The sequence below is a fragment of the Micropterus salmoides genome, unplaced genomic scaffold, assembly GCF_014851395.1.
Source record: "Micropterus salmoides isolate LMB-PRFRI ecotype aquatic unplaced genomic scaffold, ASM1485139v1 Ms_hic_scaffold_8, whole genome shotgun sequence".
Classification (NCBI taxonomy): domain Eukaryota; kingdom Metazoa; phylum Chordata; class Actinopteri; order Centrarchiformes; family Centrarchidae; genus Micropterus; species Micropterus salmoides.
Genome location: NW_024044570.1, coordinates 26,123,895 through 26,146,602, shown reverse-complemented (window position 1 = coordinate 26,146,602; position 22,708 = coordinate 26,123,895). Strand labels below are relative to the sequence as shown.

The following is a 22,708-nucleotide window of genomic DNA, read 5'->3' as shown; positions in this document are numbered from 1 at the left end:
TACTTTTTAAAAAAAAGTTGCATCTACCTTAATTAAGGTGTGTAAGCCCTCTGCTGTTTCTGACCATTTCTCTCACTGTGTCTGTGGAGCCTCTTTCACAAAATGTTTGAAAACTTTGTGAAGTGCAGTGAGACAGAGAGGTAATCTGGTTATAGTGGGACAGACAGGCTGAGAGTACTGGTTATAATATGAACTGAGAATGGTCAAGCGAAGAAGTTGAACAAGATCAGATCAGAGCAGAAGATTGTGGAGGACGTGCTACACAAGACTCACAGAATGACTCACAACCACTGCATTACCTAGCAATGAAGCACTGTGTGTGTGTGTGTGTGTGTGTGTGTGTGTGTGTGTGTATACGCTATGTGTAAAAACTGTGCCACTCTCTTTGCATGTGTGTTTGTGGCTACAGCCGTACACACTGATCTGCATGTTAGATTATTGATCTAGTGACAGAGTTGCTTACAAGCCGGTTCTGAAACACACAACCTGACACAATATTTTTATACAAAGAAAGGAATAACTTTATGTATTACATTTGCCTAATTTACATGAGCGGACAAATAATAACGAATTTGTCACAGACGGCGTTTCAGGACGTTTACAAAGTTTCCCCCTAACTCAACAACTCCCAAAACTCTTCGTGAGTTGGGGTGCATTAGCCACCACCTCGAATTACTCACGCACCAGTTTGGAGGACAGAGATTGGATCTCAAGGAGGATAACAATAACAAATTTAAAATATCAGATGTAAACACAAAAGCAAGATCAGATCGTTAATATAGTATCCGGATACAGATTTCATTTTAATACGCAGTTTCACAATAAATGGTATTGTGGGCTGTCACTTTCCCCTAAAAGAAACCCACATTGGCACACATAGAGAGGAGAATTGTTTGCGACTCAGAAAGTATGAAATTGTTCTTTAATGTGTGTATAATAATTATTGGCTAATCTCAACGCTATTAACAAGTCATTGATCAAGGGAAATTGTATTGAAAATGTTACAGCTCATAACAGGAAGTAACATCGCTTTTAACATTAAGCTAACTAGTTAGCTAACTAGCTTATGGAGTTGTGAAAAGTGAAGTGAAAAGTAGCAGCATCAGCGATGGCAACACCTTCAAAACCTAAAAGCATTTCACTCTTCACTCAGCCAAATACCTGGCTTGACCTTTCCTGGCAGTAATGTAGGAGCATTTGAAGAGGAGGCATGTCGGCTCTCTGGATGAACAGAGGACGATGTCGCTACTGCACGATTGAACTAATCGACAATTAAATTTGTTGCCAACAAATTTCATCATCGCTTTTAGTCGATTATGTTGATTATTTGTTGCACCGCGACCATGTTTTGGTTTTTTTGTTGTAAAAAAAGACTAAATGCACCCATCAAAAACCCTTCAGATATCCACATCACATCACAAACAACTATTGTCCTTACAGATACTGTAAACAATTAACAGAGACTATTCACAGCATCCAACCAGCATCGTGCCACCTTTCTCAGCCAGTCAAAACAGTTGAATTCTGTTCATTCTGTTGAATACTATATAAGTTCCCCCAATGTCACATGGAGGAGAGGTAAATGTCAATATATATTTGTCAATAATCAATACACTATTGTTGATCAAAACAGCATCATTAAGCAAAAACTAAAATAAATAGTTGAATAAACTTAAGTGTGTAATAAGGTTATTGGTCCTCTGACTTCAACAATTTTAACATCAGTGTAGGTGTTGATGCTTGTTTGTTTACTGTTTTCTTCTTCTCTTATAACGCGCATTTGCCATGATATTTCTCTTGCCAAGTCTGTGAGTCTGTGAGTCTGTCCTATAAGTGAAAACCACTGTGCAAGAGTGCAGAACATCTAACATAGACGGATAATTACAGAAACGCATCACTTATAATAATATTGTTATTGCTTGTCCGCAAGGAAACCAATAATTGATGAGATACTGAAACACGCAGGAAATAAATCCATTATTTATTCAGAGGAAAATGCTGTGGGCAGATGTGTTCATGGTTCTTGTGAACCTGTGTGTCAAGACCCACAGATGAGTGTGAGAAAGGAACACAAAAGGTTACGCTTGTGCCTGTAAATATGTTGAGTGCAAATTGGAAAAGCATTCTGACGTTAACCATTTAATTTCCCAGGTATGGATGAAAGGTCAAAGGTCCATTCCATCCTGAACATAATGGAGATCTTTATAATAGCTTGTGTGGTATGTGCTGCTGCTCTTTCAGCCCTCCGGTGCTTCTGCTTTCACAGGCCTTCCAGGAAAGGAGGATTTTTCTTTATGCAAACATTACCCCCTGCCAGCCTTTCCACCATATACAGTATGAATTTCCATATGTGGCATAGAAGATGGAGATAAAACACATTTCCTCGCTGCAGAGGAGGGGCAGCTAGCTGAGAGCTTATATCCTTTCACTACACCATGAATAGGCTAATGTTCACTGAATAGTTCCTAAATAGTTAATATTTGCATGGTGGTGATGGCGCTTTATCATCTCAAAGGGACTGAAAACCTAAACAAAGGTCCATGTGTATTATTGAGAGCTTTGGTGCATTTATCCAAACCACAAAGCAAAATGGCTGCAAGAAATTTCCCTCATTATTCCTAATTACGTCAACACTCCACAAACTTTCTTAGCAGCTCACATCCCTTATCTCAACACGACAGAAACCTACGCTGTGTCTCTCTGTAGTCACATCTCCGCATGCCGTCTGCACATGAGCAACTGTGCTGACGAGAGTTCTGCTTTAACCTTGAACTACCTGGGAATCCTCCCCACCGCGCTCCATCTATTTTCTCTTTCCGTACAAACACTCCTTTCAGATCAAGCAGCGCACAGAGCAGTGACCCGCTCCCTAAACGCTCTCCTGGGATGTTAGACATGGTCGCCTGCTGGTGATTCAAACTGGTTCACACAGGGAGTATTTAGAGAGATGAGTCTGCTGCCTGCATGTGCACTCAAGTCTTCTGTTATCTTCTGTGAGTGTTATCCACCGGGGAGCCCTGCTGCCTCATCCTGCCTCCGCCTACTTCACATCTTGCTACAGCCTTTGAAACACGAGTCTTTACAGGAGAAACGGCCTATTTTGTTCTGTTTTGTGGTGACATTTTCATGTGTGTGCAGCTCTCAGGGGAGTAGCAGCTTCAGCTCAGCACACTGTGCCAAAACCTTTCTGATAGAGGTGGGTATTCATATCACAGATGAGAACTAAAGACACGCTCCCTCTCCTTCTCTCTGTGTGTCTCTCTCTCTGTAACTCTTACAAAGAAACTCTCACTCTTTCTCTCCCTGCCGCTCTCCATTCAGACCGTGTCTGTTTGGTCTAACTTCTCTCCATTTCCCTGCAAGCTGTCACTGTGGCTGGTGTTACAGAGAGTGCACCACAACACACACACACACAGACTGCTCTGCTGGGACTCCGTTTCCATTTGACAACTTAAACAACGTCTGGTCACCATCTGTAAAAAGCCAGCCCAATGCTCTGAATGAAAACCATGAGTAACTGCACTTCTGTCGAGAATATTTAATTGATTTATTTGGTGATAATGTGCAAAACCTTAGACATGAAGAGCAGCTAATTTCTTTGACAGAACAAAGAAAGCTAATTAAACAGATAATGGGTTTTATCAGCGATACTTCCAGCTGGGCCTTTTCAGTTGTCTAAAGGACATAGATGGCTAGCGACTGTTGTCTCTCTACTGAAGACTGCATTTGTGTTTGGAAGCAGCTCAGTTGTCAATCGACACCTGAGTAACCTGATTTATAAGATTTACACCCTGATAATCTGGTAAATATGTATGCTGCACTGACAAAAACACAAAAAGGCACATGCAGCTACGTGTGTGTGTGTGTGTGTGTGAGTCTGTGTGTGAATATCGCTCATCTTGTGCTATTCTCATGGTTCCCCTCTTTTTTTTTAATGAAAATAATCTCCTGATTCAAAGAACGTCTCGGGTTACATATGTAACACCTCGCCCCGCCTGGAGTACCTTGCTTCATAGCAAAGAGCTAATGTGTCCGGTGTGCCGGCGTGCTTATATACGCCTCCAGTTACGCCAGCACACGCTACCGTTCTAGCAATGCCAATAGGATTGGAGTAGTTTCATTCATGATTTCAGCCCTGCCACGCCCAGAGGCGTTCCCATAGTGTAGTCACCGACGCAGTTCGAGTTCCTAGAAGGGGAACTGTTGACCCTTGACATGAACTAGTTTTACTTGCTTCTTTGTATGAGCGCCCTCATGTAGGTTTCACAATAAAAACAAATCTCAACTGCATTTATGAAACGAGTTGGAGTTTGGGGCAGGTTGTGTGCTTTTTTCACCATGTGCCACTTAGCTTACACGCTGCAACAACATCCGTGCACTGTAAATATATATTGCACATTATAGCAGATGTGAAAGTTCATCCATGTATGTGTTTCACCACAGATGGACATCATCTTATCTCATAAAAGTGTTCCCAAGCAATCCGCTGCTCGCATGCTGACATTTTGGTCCGACAAAGCCTAACACATTTTCACAATTTCAGCAAATTACTTCATTTTGCTCTGACTTCCCTCAGCAAATGGTAGAAGTCATTTAATAGACACAGAAAAGGAGAAGGAACAAATACAGAGAAAAATCGGTAGAACGTCAGAAATAATTGTTTCAAAATCACGAGCGAGAGAAAACATTATGCACAGAGAGTTTTTCTCACCCTCATTCTCTCTTATATGAAAACAGAAGTACCATCGTTCTTCTGAGGATATTATTGAGCTCACTCTTGCACGAAGCTGTATTCCTCAGAAGCATATTAATTAAGGATATTTGCATAACTGGAGGAATTAGTTGCTAGTAATACAAGAATAGCGCAGAGATACTATTGTGTCATTTTTCTATCAGTTTCTTTTGACAGTGAAGCATGTCGTTCTGTTAACTTGATCCGTCCTGTGGCAGCGCCTGTGAATGCAAGTTCCAGCTCGAGCATACTGTTTGATTATTTGGCTGTTCCCCCAGTCACATGCTGTAATAATTAAAATGAGGAAAATCAATTCAGTACAGCTCATTGTTTTGATCTGTATTAATCAAAGAGTAAGCTCTCTAAATAAATGATGCTTTCTGAATTTCTTGGCAAGTGTTTCTGCTGGCGCCCTGCTGGACTTATTTGTCAACTGAGCCAAACATGTTCAAAGACCAACTGAAGCCACTTCTCGAAGACCAGGTGGGGAAACCATGTTTTGTGTGTATAGGATGACTTTATATGTGATATTGTATTTATGTGGAATTACTCTGTGTCATCAGTATAGATATATGTATGTATTATTTAAGCTGGCGCCTGCTTGGTGTAAAGTCAGCAGAAAACTGGCAGATGGTCATATTGACTCAACACAGCATTACCTGCAACCTTTTCATCGCCATCCAGAGCTGACACCACCATTATGGACCAAAATAGTAATAAACATTTTGTTAAGCTTTAGACTGAGTCAATTGCAACGTCACTACTTTTAGACCAAATGTAGTATCACTCAACCAAACTTGTATTCCTGGAAATATGGAAGGAGCGTTGAAATAGCATAGAGTTTATATACCTAAATATACCTAAATAACAAAAGAAATTCATACATTTGGTGGGATTTATTCATGACCTTAGTATCTCTGAAATCCTGATGTCATCTAACCTCTCAAACTGCATACACAAAGATTAAACTGGGATCAATATTTTTATGTGACTCAGATGACTGTAAAATGCTTTATTTTGGGTTCCCCATAGTTTCATACAATTTCTCAGAAGATAACTGATATTTTACTTCACAGTTTACCTGAAAGGAACTCTGTGATTTGGTACTAATTACAGGCAAAATAGAGACAGTTTTCTGTTTTTTAAGCAATTAAGTTTACTTAATTGTCCTTCCAGTTTCTGAACATGAAAAAATGGAAAATATTTCTTCAGGCAATCACACAATATGGTGAATGAAGATTCAAATGATACAACGATAATTAATGAATATTTATATTTACTTGGATTTAAATGGAGCATTTATTTTCTGCATATAACTTAATCTCAATCAATTTAACTCTAATAACTGTCTCACATTTTAATTCTTGCGATTATTACTAAATGATGTCCAGTAGTTGAAGGTATACACCTTCAACAACACTTGTTGACTTTTTGTAAACTGTTGGTCACCTTGGATGCTCCTAAACAGTGATAACCTATATCAACTTGAATAAACAACAAAGAATTAGAAGTATAGTGTGCAAACATACTAACCCAGCTGGAGTGTATGTCTATTTAGCCAAATTTAGAGATCTTACACTTTACTTGAGTATGTCCATTTCAGGGCCGGCCCTGGTAATGTTGGTGCCCTAGGCGAGATTTTCTTCTATTCTATTCATTGTCTTCACCGTGCAAGTCGATCGCTTGCGCTGCGCATCTGTGAAGGGCACACGCGACGGCTCTTTTGATGTCATCCACTCGCCGCTGTTATAGATGTTATAGCCTAGTTAGATTCTAAACACAGCTTGAATTTAAATGCAGTATACAATTTACAAAAACGACTGACTGTTGTAGTGTTTTATAGGCGGTAATAATAATAGCCTCATAATGTCGGCTAGTTCTTACTGTTCTGCTTGTTTTTTCGGACTCCATCGGGCATCCAGACATAGCTACAAAAGTTTGAATGTCCAAATAAAAGTAGGCTATTTATTCGAAAGAAACGATTATTATCAATTCAAAAATTTATAGTAGATTTTTACCCAACGGAAAAATGTATAGGCTTAATTATCACTTTTACTAAAAAATACACAATAGGCTACTGGAAAAGTTATAGGCTAGCCGGTCAAAAAGCAGGACCGCAGAACACACCTCTATGGCAGGGAAAACTAGACTACTGCAGCATTAGTTTTGATGATCATGTAGCCTACACGAAAGCTATGAGCAGCGGCTTTTATGCATGTTTAGGCTACTTCATTCCAGGGGATCGCTGTGAGATAATGACCCGTCAGAGGCAGAATCAACCCAGGACACATCGCTCAGGCCCCACCATCAGACTCTCCTTCACTCACTGTGCTGAGCAAGTGTAATGTCTGTAGTGGAAGAGGCGTTGCAAATAGCAACATAGAATGTTTATCTAAACGCACGACATGAACTATTCTCTATAGGGGTAAATTTTACCCGCTGGCGCTTATAGGTATAAATGCCCATTTTTTAAATCTGGCTTTATATTGACATTTTTTAACAATAGAGGGTGCTACATAACACACTTTTAGGAAAAGTCAGAGACTGGGCGACTTGAATATTATATTGAAACAAAGATGCATACAATCAAAAAACAGCCGCGGGTAAATTTGGCCCGTTGGCGGTTCTAGTGTTAAACGTTCAGCAGCCAAACTCACAATTTTAGCATGTATAGATGAAAAGCCAAGTCAGTAATCATGGTCAATAATGAATAAATTTGATCAGCATACTCGTCAACCTCAGCATCATAGCCTAAATTAGGAGACCAAAAATATTCCCCTCCAGAAACCGTGTGTCAACCCAGAGACTGTTTTATTGCAGTATGTGGTAGATTTCTTGAAATGCAAGATCATTGGTTTAGCTTCAATAGTGGAGATGACTCAAATGAAGAGGAGGGTTTGGGGGTCCTCCCCCAGAAAAATTTAAGCATTGAGGACTTCATTTCCTGCATTCTGGTGACATATCTGCCTTTTCTGCCTCAATTTATGGTGGAAAATTCTTCATTTATGTAAAGGGTAACACAAAAATCAGGCAGCAGGTGACAATACAAAATATAAAAAATGTATAGAATATAATGCAGTGAGGCTTTCAGACATTTTGAAGCTATTGCTTTTAAATATTTCTACTGTAGATCAACTTTTCTAATTTAATAAAAATCCCTGCTAAGTCAGCACACATGCAGGCATGATTCAGTCTTCCCTCCTCTTTTGTGTCTTTTGCATGGGGGTGTGCATGTGGCACCTTTTCACCTCAAATAAGTTCATTTTAATTAAAGTTAAAAACTGACACAGGTACAATCCTTTGTTTTAGCAGGTTTTCTGCTCATGTTCAAAACTTCCTGCACATTCACAATCTCTCCCACATCTGTGTTCACTGACTTGTCGAAAAAAAAAGACGTAATATTAAGAGACTAACGTCATCATCTGATGAGGATTCATAACATCTTTTAAGTCTACCTGCCCTATACTCCGCTCCGCTGGAATTATCCCCTTTAGACCGTTTGACCGACACAGTGCACAGACTGCATGTTGCATGTGAAACCCAAACCAACAGGAAAAAACAATCACCACAAATCCACACACGTTAACTTCTGCAGCTCACATTCCCAAACAGAGCAAGGCTGCGCCTCAGATTTTAGATGTTTAAATCGCAAAACTCTACACAACGACACGACTCGTCACAACTGTCTGGACTCACAGCGCGAGCCGCGAGGTGCATTTACTATCACGGCGTACGCCGGTGTCACAGCAGCTGGGCCGAGTTCAACTGCGGCAAGTCGAAAACCTTCTTTTGCGGCGCCCCCTGACATTTTGCGCCCTAGGCTACTGCCTATGGCGCCTATGCCACGGGCCGGCCCTGGTCCATTTAAAGTCACTTTATTTCTTCTCCACCACATGTCAGAGGCAATTTTATTTTAAAAAAATGTATTTTTATTCAACCGTTATTTAACAAGGAAATCCCTTCAGAATGACCTCTCTTTTCTGAGGGAGACCTGGCCAAGACGGCGCACAACAAATACAATTTAAAAGGAAATAGAAACACAGTGAAGTAAACCAAGCTTCACAAATGAAAGAAAGGGACTAAATCCAGCTCACATGAGCCACTTCCTTCTCCCAGTTACATGGCATTTTAACATGGCTTTAAATGCTTTAAATAGGACAAAATCATTTAGATGTAGAAGGTTTTGCAAAAGCCAAGGGAGCAAAATAAGAGAGAGCTTTTTCCCCAGCTCAGTGAAAACGCTTGGAACCTGGTAAGAGAGCCACCTGGTGGTACATAAGTATACCTACAGTTACCCGGCATGGCCTTGTACACAAAAATATACAAATGAATTGTAGTGATGACCAGTCTACCACATCAAAAGTGTACTTTGGTGAATACAGGTACCAGAATTAGTTATAAAATGTAGAGCACAATGGTACAAAGAGTCTAAAAGGTGGAGAGTACTAGAGGCAGTGTGCATGTAGACAACCTCACCATAGTCCAGAACACTTTAAAAAGTAGACTTTTTTTTCTGGCTAACATGTTAAAACAAGTCTTATTTTGCAAGTAAAAAACTGACCTTAGTTTCAGCTTCAGTTTTCATCATCCAACCAAAAACTTAATTACTTGATACATGATGACACTTCAACTTCAACTGAGTCTGTATTTAGTGTGTTGATAGTTGTGGTACCTGCCTACTGGACCTTTTACACCACTTCGTTTATCTGACAGTTATAGTAATTGATTACTTAGCAAATTAATATTTTACCCACAAAAGTTTATAAGATTTGAGGCAATGGTACAGATTAAACTATGCAACAGTATATTAAATAGTTAAAATGAACTCCACAACAACCGACCAAAGAGTAAAATACTACTTACACATTAATGCATCAGTATTAATAATCTAATATATAACAGGTCGACACTCACAGAGGGTAATGTGTACTTCTACTTTTGATACTTTCACAGTAACATTGTCAATGTAGGAGTATTTTTAAAGTGTACTTTTTACTAAATAAATTGTCTGAATATTGTCCTTATTATTGCCAAGATTTTAGCCAAACTGTATCAGTGTGAAATGTGTTTTTAATGATGAAGATGATGCAGGTGCAACTTTACTCTCAAGTCTTCACAGACTAATAGTTTTACTCCACCCTCTGACATGTTTGTTAAGATGGACTCGTACTGTTGTACTGTTGTGAGAGTCTTCTTAACATGTGGAACAGAAAAAAACCCTGCAGAAAACAAGCTGAGAGAGAATATCACATTATGAAACTGAGAACTGCCGAGAGGGGACAATGAGATAATTACATTATCACATTTCCAAATATGTATTTTATGATCAAGTTTTGTTCGTCTCATCTCTCACTTGCGCGCACAAACACACACCCACACACACACACACACACACACACACACACACACACACCACACACACACACACACACACACACACACACACACACACACACACACACACACACGCACGCACGCACACACACACACACGCACACACACAATGATCTAGTTCGAATAAAATGTCAGAGAATGATTCTTTATTCTTTAAAATAACCACATTGACCAACAGGGGGAGCTACAACATTTGATTACTTCCTAGTTGTATTAGTTTGTAGTTGTACTATTTTGACTATTTAAGTGCCTGCATCATACTGAATTGTGAGGCATCAAGTGAAACATAATCTTTAGATACCTCTGTGGTGTTCAATTATGTCTTCATCACATCAGTTATTTTCATATTATATTTTATGATTTAAAGGTCATCTTCTATATATTTTAACAAGAATGCCTTCCTTGTTTCCTGAGGTGCTGTTGTTTATTCTATACATCAGTTTTCCACACTTCTATATATAAAGGACCATCCACTGACCCCTTTTAAAAAAATATTCACCATGCTGACTTCCAAAGTAACATTAAACTATTTCTCTGACTATAGTCTCCCTATAGGACCCCAGAGGTCCTGTGACAACCCTGAGATGACCCCACAGGACCCTGAGATGTACTGCACTGCAACCTTAATTTCTTCCATAAGGAAAAAAAACTTGTTTCTGGCTCTAAGAGGGTAAAATGTATTCCTGTATACTCCATAAAGGTTGCTTTTACCAGGGGAGTTTATCAAGTAGGAGTGGCACCTTTATTGCTTGGGGGAACACCAGGAATGTGTTTTATCAAAGATCATAGAGAGATAGGAGCAGCGGAAGGTTGCTGGATGCTGGATAGAGAAAATACTGAGGAGGAATGTAACTGAATATTTTTAAAAGCATACTAATGTACACTTTCCTTGCCTAAGATGTTCAGAATGGTGAAAATAAAAAGCTTGAAGGTTTGATTTTCATATTAAATGTGGTCAGCTGTGACTCTACCAGTTGTCTGAGAGGCAAGTTTATTTTTACAGCACAATTCAGACACAAGGCAATTCAAAGTTTGCAGGGGCATTAAACATCAGGCATTAGGAAAAAATTCAAATGAATTAATTTAAAACAAAAGCAAATAGTTACAGATTAAAATAAGTTATTTATCTAATTTATTGGAATACCAAAGTAATCTTTTGATTGTGGGTTGGCAGAACTCAGGGAGCTTTTCCCACAGGTAGTAACTAAAAGCTGCTTCACCTCACTTGGTTTTGATCCTGGGAACACTTAATAAACCTGTTCCAGATGGGGATCTGTCTAGTCTGCTAAAAGAAATGCAGAAAAATGTTTGTCTGTATTTTGTTTAAACATAAACATATTTTTATGTTGGTGGTATGTTGGTGGAGTTTTCTGTCTTGATTTGCAGTTTTTAGTGTCATGGATTCGAGGTGAGAACTGACTTTTAATCTTTCTTCTTTGTCGCCACAAACAATTAATTACTTTCTATTTTCTGTGTTCAGTTGTAGAAAAGAGAAAGAGGGGTGATGTTTGGAAACGTTGTGACACAGAGAGCCATGTGGAGCATCATTTGCCAGGATTTAACCTCCGCCTTTTAAAAAAAACACTCTTATTCACAATAGCAGCCTGTAGTGTCTGCTGGGAGGGATGTACAAAGCACATGTCATATTTACATAACCATGACTAAAATGATCAAAAGGGAAACAAACACTGCAACAACAAAGCAATGACTAGTTTTTATTAATCAGCCACAAAAGTATGACAATGTAAACATCTTTAGTAGAATTTATTGGCAAGAATCAGCTTTTTGTTTTGCATGTATTCTACATCAGGACATATGCTATTTCGTTTTATTGTAATATAGTTCTCCTAATTATTTTACTTTCTTTGCTCTGTTTTTTTCTTTTTGCATCTTTATCTTCTCTGTTTTTTGTGCTGATAACACTTTATTTCCCCACCAGGTATCAGTAAAGTCTTATCTTGTTAACTTGTTTTGCTTTGTTTGTGGTTACTTGCCGGTACCCTCTCCAAGCAAGGATATTTTATTTGAAGATGGCTGATTGATGCCATGTGACCTATGTGTCTGACAGGTCTTTATAATAAATATTACTTTATGTTAGAGTCTGCATAACCCTCCTATTATCTCTGAGGTCAATTTGACCACATTCATGTTTAAAGTCTCTAATTAAATGATTTAATAATTTTGCTTCATATTTAATTACTTTTAAAATGAACATGATCATGTTTTCAATGTCTTGTAGACATTTTGTATGAATCAATGTTCTTCAGGTTCAATGTGCTGTTTTAAACGTAAACGTATAAAAAAAAAAAAAAACATTTTACACACATTTGTTTTGGTTGTTTTGGAAGATATTGAGGTCACTGTAACATACAATTGTAAACTCTGGAGTAGTGCAATAACCACTGATTGTGTTGTGGTACTGCAGTATCTCCCCACTACCTTGTATTCTTTTGTTTCTTTCTTCCCTGTCTGTCTCTGTGTCTGTGTTTGTGTGGGCATGGCTACACTCTCTGGCTCCTGCAGCCAAGATCCAGCTACACACCTGATCCTCATCCCACTAATCAAGCTACTGCAGCATATCAACCCCAGTCCTCCTCACCATTCTTCTCCACATTGTCAGTTAACCACATGTGAAACATGTGTCAAGGCCTGCCATCAACTCATGTGCTTTCTGTGTGTTCCCTGGATTAACTTGTATTTCTCTGTGCTCAGGATCACTCTTCCTTTGGAGACTCTGCTGAACGCCACGCTCCGCTCTGCTCAGCTAAGCTCACACCCTGCCTGCCCTTGTTGAAACATACAATCCAGCCTTCTGTTGCACATCTCAATAAAATCCTTTGATACCCCTATGAGCTGTTCCGAGTCTGCCTTTGAGTCCGAAAGTTCTCACATTATGACAAATTGTTCACGCAACATCAGAGGGGAAAGTATAATTCCCCAGAACTTTGTAATTTTCCGCATAGTGGGGGAGGGGAAACATATTTCCCACACTGTGGGGGCGGGTACATGGTTTCCAAGAGGACATTAATAGTTCACACAACATTAGGGGGGGTTTGATACAGGTCTTTGAGGACCCTGATTATGAAGCTTCCTCCTCAGAGAGATAATATGCTATACATTCCATCAAACTAATTTTGACAGCCCCTCCCTCGCTCCGTCCCAAGCCACCCACCCACCCACCCCTCCCCCTGTTTTCTCAAGCAGGCACATAAACTTGTGTGTTTTAACTGTCATTAGCATCTTCAGGTAGTCTTGTAGACCAGAGTTATCCATAACCCCAGACTCCGGTCGTTAAAAAAGCAATCTGGTTTTATCAGACAGAGTTCGTTTTCGAAACAGGAAACTATTTTTATCAGTGAAGCCCTGAGACCCAGCTTCAGTGTAGCCACCAGGCTTCCTGAGACACCCGGCGTGACTAAAGCCGGCTCCTATCTCTCTAGGCAATTAGCCAGACAATAGATCAACTCTTCTTGACTAAATCAGACTTACTGAGACATCTGGTGTGACTAAAGTCAACTCCTGTCAACTTTCTTTTTTTTATTTCAAAAATGGAAAATTTTAACGTCAGTGTTATTAATATTTAAACATTTCTCTGTGATACAAATATCACAAAAATATTCATGTACAGTTTTACCTGTTATTCAGAAGTAACTTGGATGCATGCACTAATATCAAGGACTCAAGGTCGTATTATAGCAGCAAAAGGTACTTTATCCAGGTTTCAGTTATATAAAATGTCTTATTACACGTGTGCACTCATTTAAACTTTCTCTTAGGGGAATTCAGGTTTGTCTGTAGTGTTTGTTAATTTTTCTGACCTTCGTGGAATGGTGAAGTAGGCCTTTTAAAGGACCTTCATCTTTATCTTATTTTGTATTTGATGCTCATAATTTAATCGTACACAGGCTTTGAATCACACGTCATCTGTGGCTATATGGACATCTTCAGCGAGGTCAGATAATAAGATAATGAAGTTCCCTTTTTCTAATAAGGATAATCTGATATTCAAACTCCAGAGTTTATGACATGGAGAAATTGGTAAAATTAATAATACTTACGAGAAAAATCTCAACCAGGCAGTCTACTGAAACATGATTTGACATTATGCTTTTGTAACTAAATATAAAGTCTCAGGTTTAGTGGTTGTCTTAACCATTTTCAATCTTGACACTGCATTAAAATGAATGGCTGCTCATAAGACAGGGAGTACCAAGGCAGTCATAAAAATAAAATAAAATTAGGACTAAAATGCTCAGCAGCAAGTTCCTTTTTTTATTTTTGTAATTAATTGCTAAAACAGGATTATCAACTTTTACTAAACCTTCGGAATGATTCTGTCCCCAAATATTCTGAAATGATATTGAACAGTTATTACGACCACAGGATTTCATTCAATTTTGCAATGTAGGCCTACTTGCTTCTTCAATCTATATTTTATGGGAATGCATTTTATTTGTTGACTGCATTACAGAAATGTCCATTGTTGGCTGGTACATAATGACACAGAGTTCCCTCTCAGTTCCTTCTTAGCTAGCATGGAGCAACACTCACACTCCAGCATGGATGAATCGAATATTGGTAGCAAAATTCGTAGGTAGCAAAAAACACAAAACTACAAGGGTTAACAGCGTCCAAATAACTTCAATTTAGTCTTTCTATAATTTATAGAGAATATCTCCCTCATTCTTAAGTAAAGTCTGGCTCATATCTAAGTCACTAGTCACTCTAACAGGCCTCCTCTTTACCCTTAGTAAAAAAAAAACATTATAGTTTACAGCTATAGCATTTGAAAACTTCAAGAGCTAAAGTTTGATCCTTTAACTGAGAACCAGCTACCTTTTGCTAATTAGTGTGCAACCCACAGTATCCCTGTGAATAAGACTATTACAGAGGACATGAAATCCAGAATCTTTCCATTGGTGATGAAGTGCTCAAATGCTAGTTAGCTACTTTCTTTATTAAAAATTATGTTATGTTGTACTGGAAGGGTGAAAACTAGTTTAGCTACAAAAGAGCAAATTCATGTGTTTTTGAGTGCTGTATTAAACGGTGGTTCCAGCCAAGTTTAATAACCTTTCATTTTTGACATAACAGGACAGTAATTTTCTCTTGATGAAAATAAAACAGAAGGTTATAATAAAGCTCGAATGGGTAAAAGAATAAAAATCAGCTCTTTATTTTGGCTCAACCGTGATCTGTGATAATAACATTCATTGCACGGGCCAAACCTCAACAGGAACCAACAGCTTCAACAAAAGTATGCAACCAGATCTATGACTTTTTATTTATTTTATTTTTTCATGTTATGCCCCAATTCTTGACAAAGTCTTGACTAGCAGGATGTTCAGCAGTCTTACACTGTTTCATTGCTTGCCTTGCATTCAACCATAGTGGCTAGTTTGTCCTTAACAATAAGGTTTTAGTAAAAAGTTTCATCACTGCTGCGACCTCTTTTTATGAACATGCTGTTTCTATTTACTTTTAGGATTCCCTTCCACAGCATTTTTCAGAGACACTACAAAATAGGAAAATAGATTGTCATTGATAACCCAAACTCTAGGGTTAAATCTTAATTTTCATTACATTTGTTATGTAGTAAATCATGCAACAGTAGTCCTCATTTTCTGAACTGCTCTCCTTTTGTCAAACTTTGTGAGATCTAGTTTTAGGGAGAAGTCAGTTTTTGGTTGTGATAAGCTAGCCCATATCACACCATCAAAACTTCTAGTTTCACATTAAAAAATGTATTGTGAAGCACATGCAGGAAGGAATGAATTACAATCAGCAATAGTTTGACATGTCAACATTAGGTCATAGCAGCCAATGGACAGCAGAACAACAAAGAAGCCACCTGCTGTGAAGAACAGAATTACATATTGTGATAAATACATTAGGCAATTTTTAGTTGAAGTTATATGTAATGGGCAATTATCTGACCGAATACCAGTCTAAAGTGAAAAGAGCAAGTGTTTGAGTGACAAAAACAATGCATGGTACAAACATACAATACAACATAAACATACAATAACATACAATACACAAACATACAATAAACTATTTAAGAGGAATTGAAAACAAATGCAAAGCACTGCAACATTCCAGATTATAAATATCAAATATAAAAATTATAACAAAAAATATGAAATGATACAATAAAAATATTATTGATGTATGTACTTCACTGTATGGTAAATGCAAAGAAACGGCATTATGATTTGTGATAAGACCGACCGACCGTTATGTACTTTATAAAATTATTTATACCTGCTGTCTTACGAGACATTCATTTGCGTGGCCATCTAAAGTCTGCTGACATTAAGAATTGTGTAATTTAAAGTTATGACAGTATGGGGTATGAATATGGTTTCAGTAGTGTCCACAGTCAGTTAGCAGGAAGGTCTGTCATCTCAGCCCAGCAGCAGCTCCCCGTCCATGCATGTTAATAAGAATAAGAATGTTGAAGAATTCCAGACTGCTCGGAACTGAGAATGGAAATATCCGACATACAAGCCAAAGTGAATAAAATACACGGCTGACCGTAACAAACTCTTTGTCAAGTGTACACCCAGTTGCACCCTCAGCACCACAATCCTTGGTGTTAATTATAATTATGGCCATTTTAATTTATAAGTGAGGGAAGTGGTTTCTACTGGTGTAATTTGATTCTTGTTAGTTCTCTCAGGCACCACCTCTATTTTGGTACCACGTTTTCTTTAAAAGTATTTTGTTGACTTTATTTTGACCTAGTACTTCATTAACCACATTGTTATCGGGGGTTCAGTATAAGACTCAAATTGTTTTACTTTATTTTCTTAGACTATTGCCCGCCAGTAATGCTCTTATCATACATCATTATTTTCTAGGGCCGTCACACTGCATTTAAAAGGTTTAATGTATGTACTTTGGTTACACAGCCTTGTCTTTTACACACAGAATGGTAATTAGTATGGAGGACGGATCCTGTCACGATCCTGTCCTGAGGTGAGGTTATATTATTTTGGCCATGCGTTCTCTGTGTTGTGATTTTAGTTTCTCTGTGTCTGGGTTTTGGTTTGATGTCTTAGTGTGGTTGTTATTTTTGCCCCATGTCTTCTCTGTGTTCTGTTATTAGTTCAGTCCGTTCTTCCTGTTACATCTGTAGTCTGTCAGTATGATTAGGTTTTAGTCTATTGTATGTTTCTTCTCTTGTGTCAGTTGCCTGTGCCTTATGTTCAGTTCTCTTCATGTTTGGATCTGTGCCGGCCTTTGGATTACACCCGTTCTTGGATTTCTCTGTTGGATCACCTGGTTTGTTTTTACTGTTATTATTTTGGATTACCTGGACTCAGCCACTCATTGTAAGTTTACTCGATTTTAGTTTGGTTAATAAACCTTTTTGGAATTGAACCTGGTTCACCTGGTGAACCTTAAGTGTAAACCTGAACCTGAGTTTCTGGTTTCAGCACAGGTGTTTAAAATTAGTTCAGACAACTCCTGAGGTCAATTAACCCTGAATATCGCGTGTGCATGCGGATAAAAAAGCCCTCCTCAATGGAATGCAGATAACAAGAGTCATCATGACAACTGCAGAGAAAAGGCCCCGATCCTCCTACTTCTCCGCGGTAGAATTGGAAATTTTAATCAATGCATATGGAGAGTATGAGCACATATATTAAAAAATAAAATAAAATAAAAAAGCAATACTGTAACAGTGTCAAAAGCGCGTGAGCAGGCGTGGCAGAAAATTGCTGACAGAGTCAATGCGTGAGTAGCCTATTAATTGATTTAAAAGAATATGTTTTATCATGTTCCACTCATAACACTTATTTGATGTGCATGTTGCATATTTGTGCTGGTGAAACCCAACAGGCACCAAATGTACTTGGCAGCAACTGAAAATGAAATATTGTTCAGATGTGTAAGATGACTTCATTACAAGTAGTTGTGAGCATAGGCATACCCTACAAAATTAAACAGCATTCAGAGGCTACATTCAATGTGTGATCATTTCTAAGCCAAGAAAGTACTTTTTCCAGCTATCCTGACACTATCAGTTTTTCATATTATGTATTTGAAAGCAACGGCTATATGCCTTAATCCACAGAAGTCTCCAAATTTGTGCTGAAATGTGACTCAATTACAGCCAACAGAAAAGGCTGAGGCCCGAAAAGCGGGTAGGGGTCCACCACCAGCACCACTCAGAGGCCGAAGAGATGGCCCCTTAGCCAAAACATTGGATGACAAAAGTTGGTGGTTCTTACAGGAGGATGATGAAGACACCTTCTCACGCAGAGCAATGCTGGAAATTATGAAGAGGGTCCATCCAGGTCCAGAGCACAACTTACCCCTGGACACATCATAAAGCATCACACACATTTACCTTCCATTGACCCCCATACCCGAGAAACCAGAGGCCCCCCAATAAGTAACATTAATTACATGGCTGTGTTTGGAGATGGTTCTCATGGAATTCCCATTACACACTATAAAATTCAATGCTATTTCTGTGCTCCTATAGCTCCCTGTGAAAGAGCTGTACAAGGTGTACAAACTGAAAATTCTAATTTGGAAATGGACCACATAAGTCTGCAAATGCAAAGAACAAAAATGGAAATTCAACTGCTGGAACATCAGTTAAAGGTGTGTGAGGTGCCCACATGTAGATTATTTTACTTTTTATTTGAATAATAGGCTATTGTACCGTATTTGCAGGAATTAAAGAAGACTTCATAAAATCACATGTATATTTTTATTTCACATTGGTGGTGATGGATCAGAAAGGTTGTAACATATTGCATCTCGGACTGCTCTTCCATCTCGTGTGTCAGCGGGGAGGTCAGGATGGTGGTCAGGATCCTTCTCTGGTAGAGAAGGACAACGTTCTCCTCTAAATATAGCAATGTTGTGGAGAACCACACATGCTACAATGATATCACAGGCTCTTTCTGGGTGACTCTGAGCCCACGAAGGCACTGGAACCGGGCCTTAAGCATCCCAATTGTCATCTCAACCCTGGCTCTTGTTCTGCAGTGTGCAAAGTTGTAATGCTGCTTTGGGCCAGGCTCCGGATCAGGGTGAGCAAATAGGGCTGGCAGGGGTATGCACTGTCGCCCAGCAGGTAAGCATCAAACTTGTCTATGATGATGCAAAGATAGTTACAAAATAGGACAAAAAATATATTGCTTATATTGGGATATAGCCTAGCTCTATATATTTCAAACTCACCACGAGCAAATCTAGTGCTCAATGTAGACTCACGAAAAATTCAGGAGTCATGCACAGACCCTGGCCGCTTCCACATTACTGATGACGTGCTGCATCACAGATGATCTTCACAGGGCAGAACATTAATTTGCGGAAGAACTTGTATTGTAAAGTAATATTGTTTGGAATATAGGCCTACCTGCACATTAATGCTGTGGAAAGACTTCCTTTTCACATAATCTCCTTCATTAATGGAAGGAGTCTTAATGGGAATATGCGTTCCATCGATAGAATCAATCACACCCAGAAACCCTAAAATATATCATTACATGATTAGTATTCAAGCTCAATGTTTCATATTAAATACAATAATTACTCCTCTAGACAGATAGCCTTACCTGCAATTCTGTGGAATTCCTCTTTGAGTCTTGTGGGTCTGTGACTTGGGAAGACAACAAATGTGTAAACGCTTGAGTGCAAGACTCACATTTCTCACAGCCTGACATACGGTTGCCTTTGAAAGATGCTCAGCGTCACCATTGTTGAACAAAAAACTTCCACTGGTGAAAAAACTGTGCTGCACAGAGAATTTGTTTGGAACTCAAAGCATGATCATGATGTGCTGTGAGAAATGTGAGGGCTTAATATATTGAGAGAAATTATGGACTGTGATGTAAAACGGAAACGCTCATACAAAAAATTATCAGGGAATGATAATATGTCCAAGCGGGGTCTAATCACCCTCTCCCGGCGGAGATTTCTGCGAAGTATCTGAGCTTCCAAATCAACAGGATCTTCAAGAAAAGGACACGCCATTTCTGACTTTCAGTAGCCTATGCAGGCTTCAGATAAAGATGAGAAACTCGGGGTTAGCCCAACAAAACCTGGTAGGGAGCAATTTAGGTTCACAGCACAAGTTGCCAGGGTTACAGACAAACCCAGAGTTTCCCTCATCTCGGGCTCGGGTTTTCACTGAACCTGCTTTCTGAAACAGGGCCCTGCTCTGTGTCCTGCGTTGGGGTCCACCACCCTTCCACACCGCAAATCCTGACAGATGAAGAAATACATACAGAAATAAATAAATGCTTAATAAATAAATAAGTATGCGATTAAATGCACAAAAAATAAAGTTAATAAATAAATGTAGGCAGTAATTAAATGACACAATGAGACGTAAATGTAAATATATCTTTTAATTATCTTCTTTATTTATTCACTTTATAATTAACCTTATCCATTATCAGCTCTTTTCTTTTTTTTAATTTATTTGTGTTTTTATTATATTTGTCTTTTTATTCTTCCTTTGCATTTCTACCCTATTTATTTCTGCCTGTTATTTTTTTTCATTTCTCTATGCATTTCTGCCTCATTTTGCAAATGTGGAGGGCCTGTTTCTTCTCCCCTATTGGTGGACCAGTCAAACGGCAGAGTATATGCATACATCAACAAGCTTGCTCCTCACAGTCAGATGGCTTCCTTCAGTGAATTGAGGTGTTTAGCAACTCTATTTGAAGACGATACTATCATCGTGTTCGTGTGTACGCTCTGACAGACAATGCTTCAGTTTGCGGCATGCATGGACACTGAATTGTGGTAAAGGGAGCCATTGTTTGTGAGAAACACACGGTCAGCTAGTAGGAGCTAAATCTGTAGTGTACTTGTTCTGTTCTTTTTACATTGTTGAGAGGAAACCCGCTTGACACTGTTCTTGATCATAAAAGTTTATTAAATCAAGGAGTTCAGCATCAATTACAAGCTCGGCAGCAGCTTGGAGAGTGACCCAGCCTGATGACCACTCTGTCTCTCTGTACATCAAACACAGCTTATATAGGACATGTTTAGGTATCTGTTAGGTACCATAGAAGGATTTGAATCTGCAAAGTAAAAGGTCAAACCCATAGAAGGGTACAACACTATCTTGAGGTAACAAAACAAGGGGTTAGAGGTCAAATTCTATAGAAGGGTTCAGTCCCTACATAACCACCAATCACTGCTCTCCCCGTAGAGCACCTCCCCAAAGGTCACTGACTAAAGTATTGGATACTATACATGTGTCTATTAAAAGTGGGGAAAAAAACACTAATGTTAGGGAAATTACTTTCCCTTTCATTTTGGTCTGGGACAACATTAAATAATTCCTGATCATGACTAGCCTATCACATTTGAGTTCAGGGTAACTCGGACTACATAAAGATTTGAAATTAAGCATTTTTGGCATAAAATATTGTCTTCAAATAGAGTTTCTAAACACCTTTAGTTTACTGAAGGAAGCCATCTGACTGTGTGAGGAGCAAGCTTGTTGACATGTGCATAGAATCAACCTCTGTGGTCTGACTGGTCCACCAATAGGCGAGAAGTTTGCCCCTTGAGACACAGCCCCTCCTCATTTGCATAATGAGGCAGAAATGCATAGAGAAATGTAAAAAGAACAGGCAGAAATAAATACCATTGTGGAAATAAATAGGGTAGAAAATACACAGGAAGAATAAAACACCACACACACAAATATTAAAACGCACACATAAATTAATACATTTACAAAAGAAGTAATTAATTAATAAAGTTGAAGATTATAATGGACAATAAATACATAAGGTAAGTAATACAAAGGATAAAAAAGTATTTAAGTATTTATTTCATAGCCTAAATCATTACTTACTTGAAATCTCAGAAAATAGTCATCTTTCTGTCTCAGCAGCTCAGACCTTTAAATTGCTATAAGTGTGTTAAAGTTCAGGCCTGTGCAACAAGAAAATCATACATGACACTATAAAAAAAGATGCCTGAATTACAACCTGGAAAAAGACACAGGTCTGTGTGTATCTGATCTCAGGCTGTGAACACACTGCCACACTGGCTCATATGCTGCAATTCCCATATTAAATCAAGTCACTACACTCGCTGGCCCTGACAGACAAGTACCAAAACAACCTCCGAGCAGATCTGTGGGTGGGCTGATCTCTAGCCACAGGGGTCAGCTTGGGGCTACTTCAGTGACAGGAAGAAAACCGTCCTCTAAGACTCCACTACCTCCTCCATCAAAAAGCAATATCTTTACACAGGGTGAGAACATAAGGGGTGCTGTAATTGCAGCCTCAGGCTCCAGTCTCCCCTGCCATGGGATCAACTTAATCTAGCATGACTGTGACTCTGTGAACCATCAGCTCTCTCACACACACACACAGTGTCACTTCACATTTTTAAACCTACAGCAGACTCTTAATTTCATGATTTATGTTCACTATCAACCACTCAAATCCTGTGTTGTGTTTCAGTTTGATGTAAAACCTTGTTTGTCTTAAATGCAATTTAATAGTTTTTAAATTGTATTCTGTTTTATTTTTTATTTTTTTGTCTTCGCATGTCGAAGTCCCAGGTTAGATCGAATCTGCGTCTTGT

At 38.7% G+C, this 22,708-nt stretch overlaps 1 long non-coding RNA gene across 1 annotated transcript; it reads right to left on the bottom strand.

The window, feature by feature from the left end:
* Positions 1–16,954: 16,954 nt before the first annotated feature.
* Positions 16,955–20,574, bottom strand: LOC119893151. The gene is made up of 3 exons (XR_005442768.1): positions 19,708–20,574; positions 19,509–19,621; positions 16,955–19,435 (listed from the first exon to the last, which is right to left on the bottom strand). It is a non-coding gene; the product is annotated as an uncharacterized LOC119893151 (long non-coding RNA).
* Between the last annotated feature and the right edge of the window lie 2,134 nt (positions 20,575–22,708).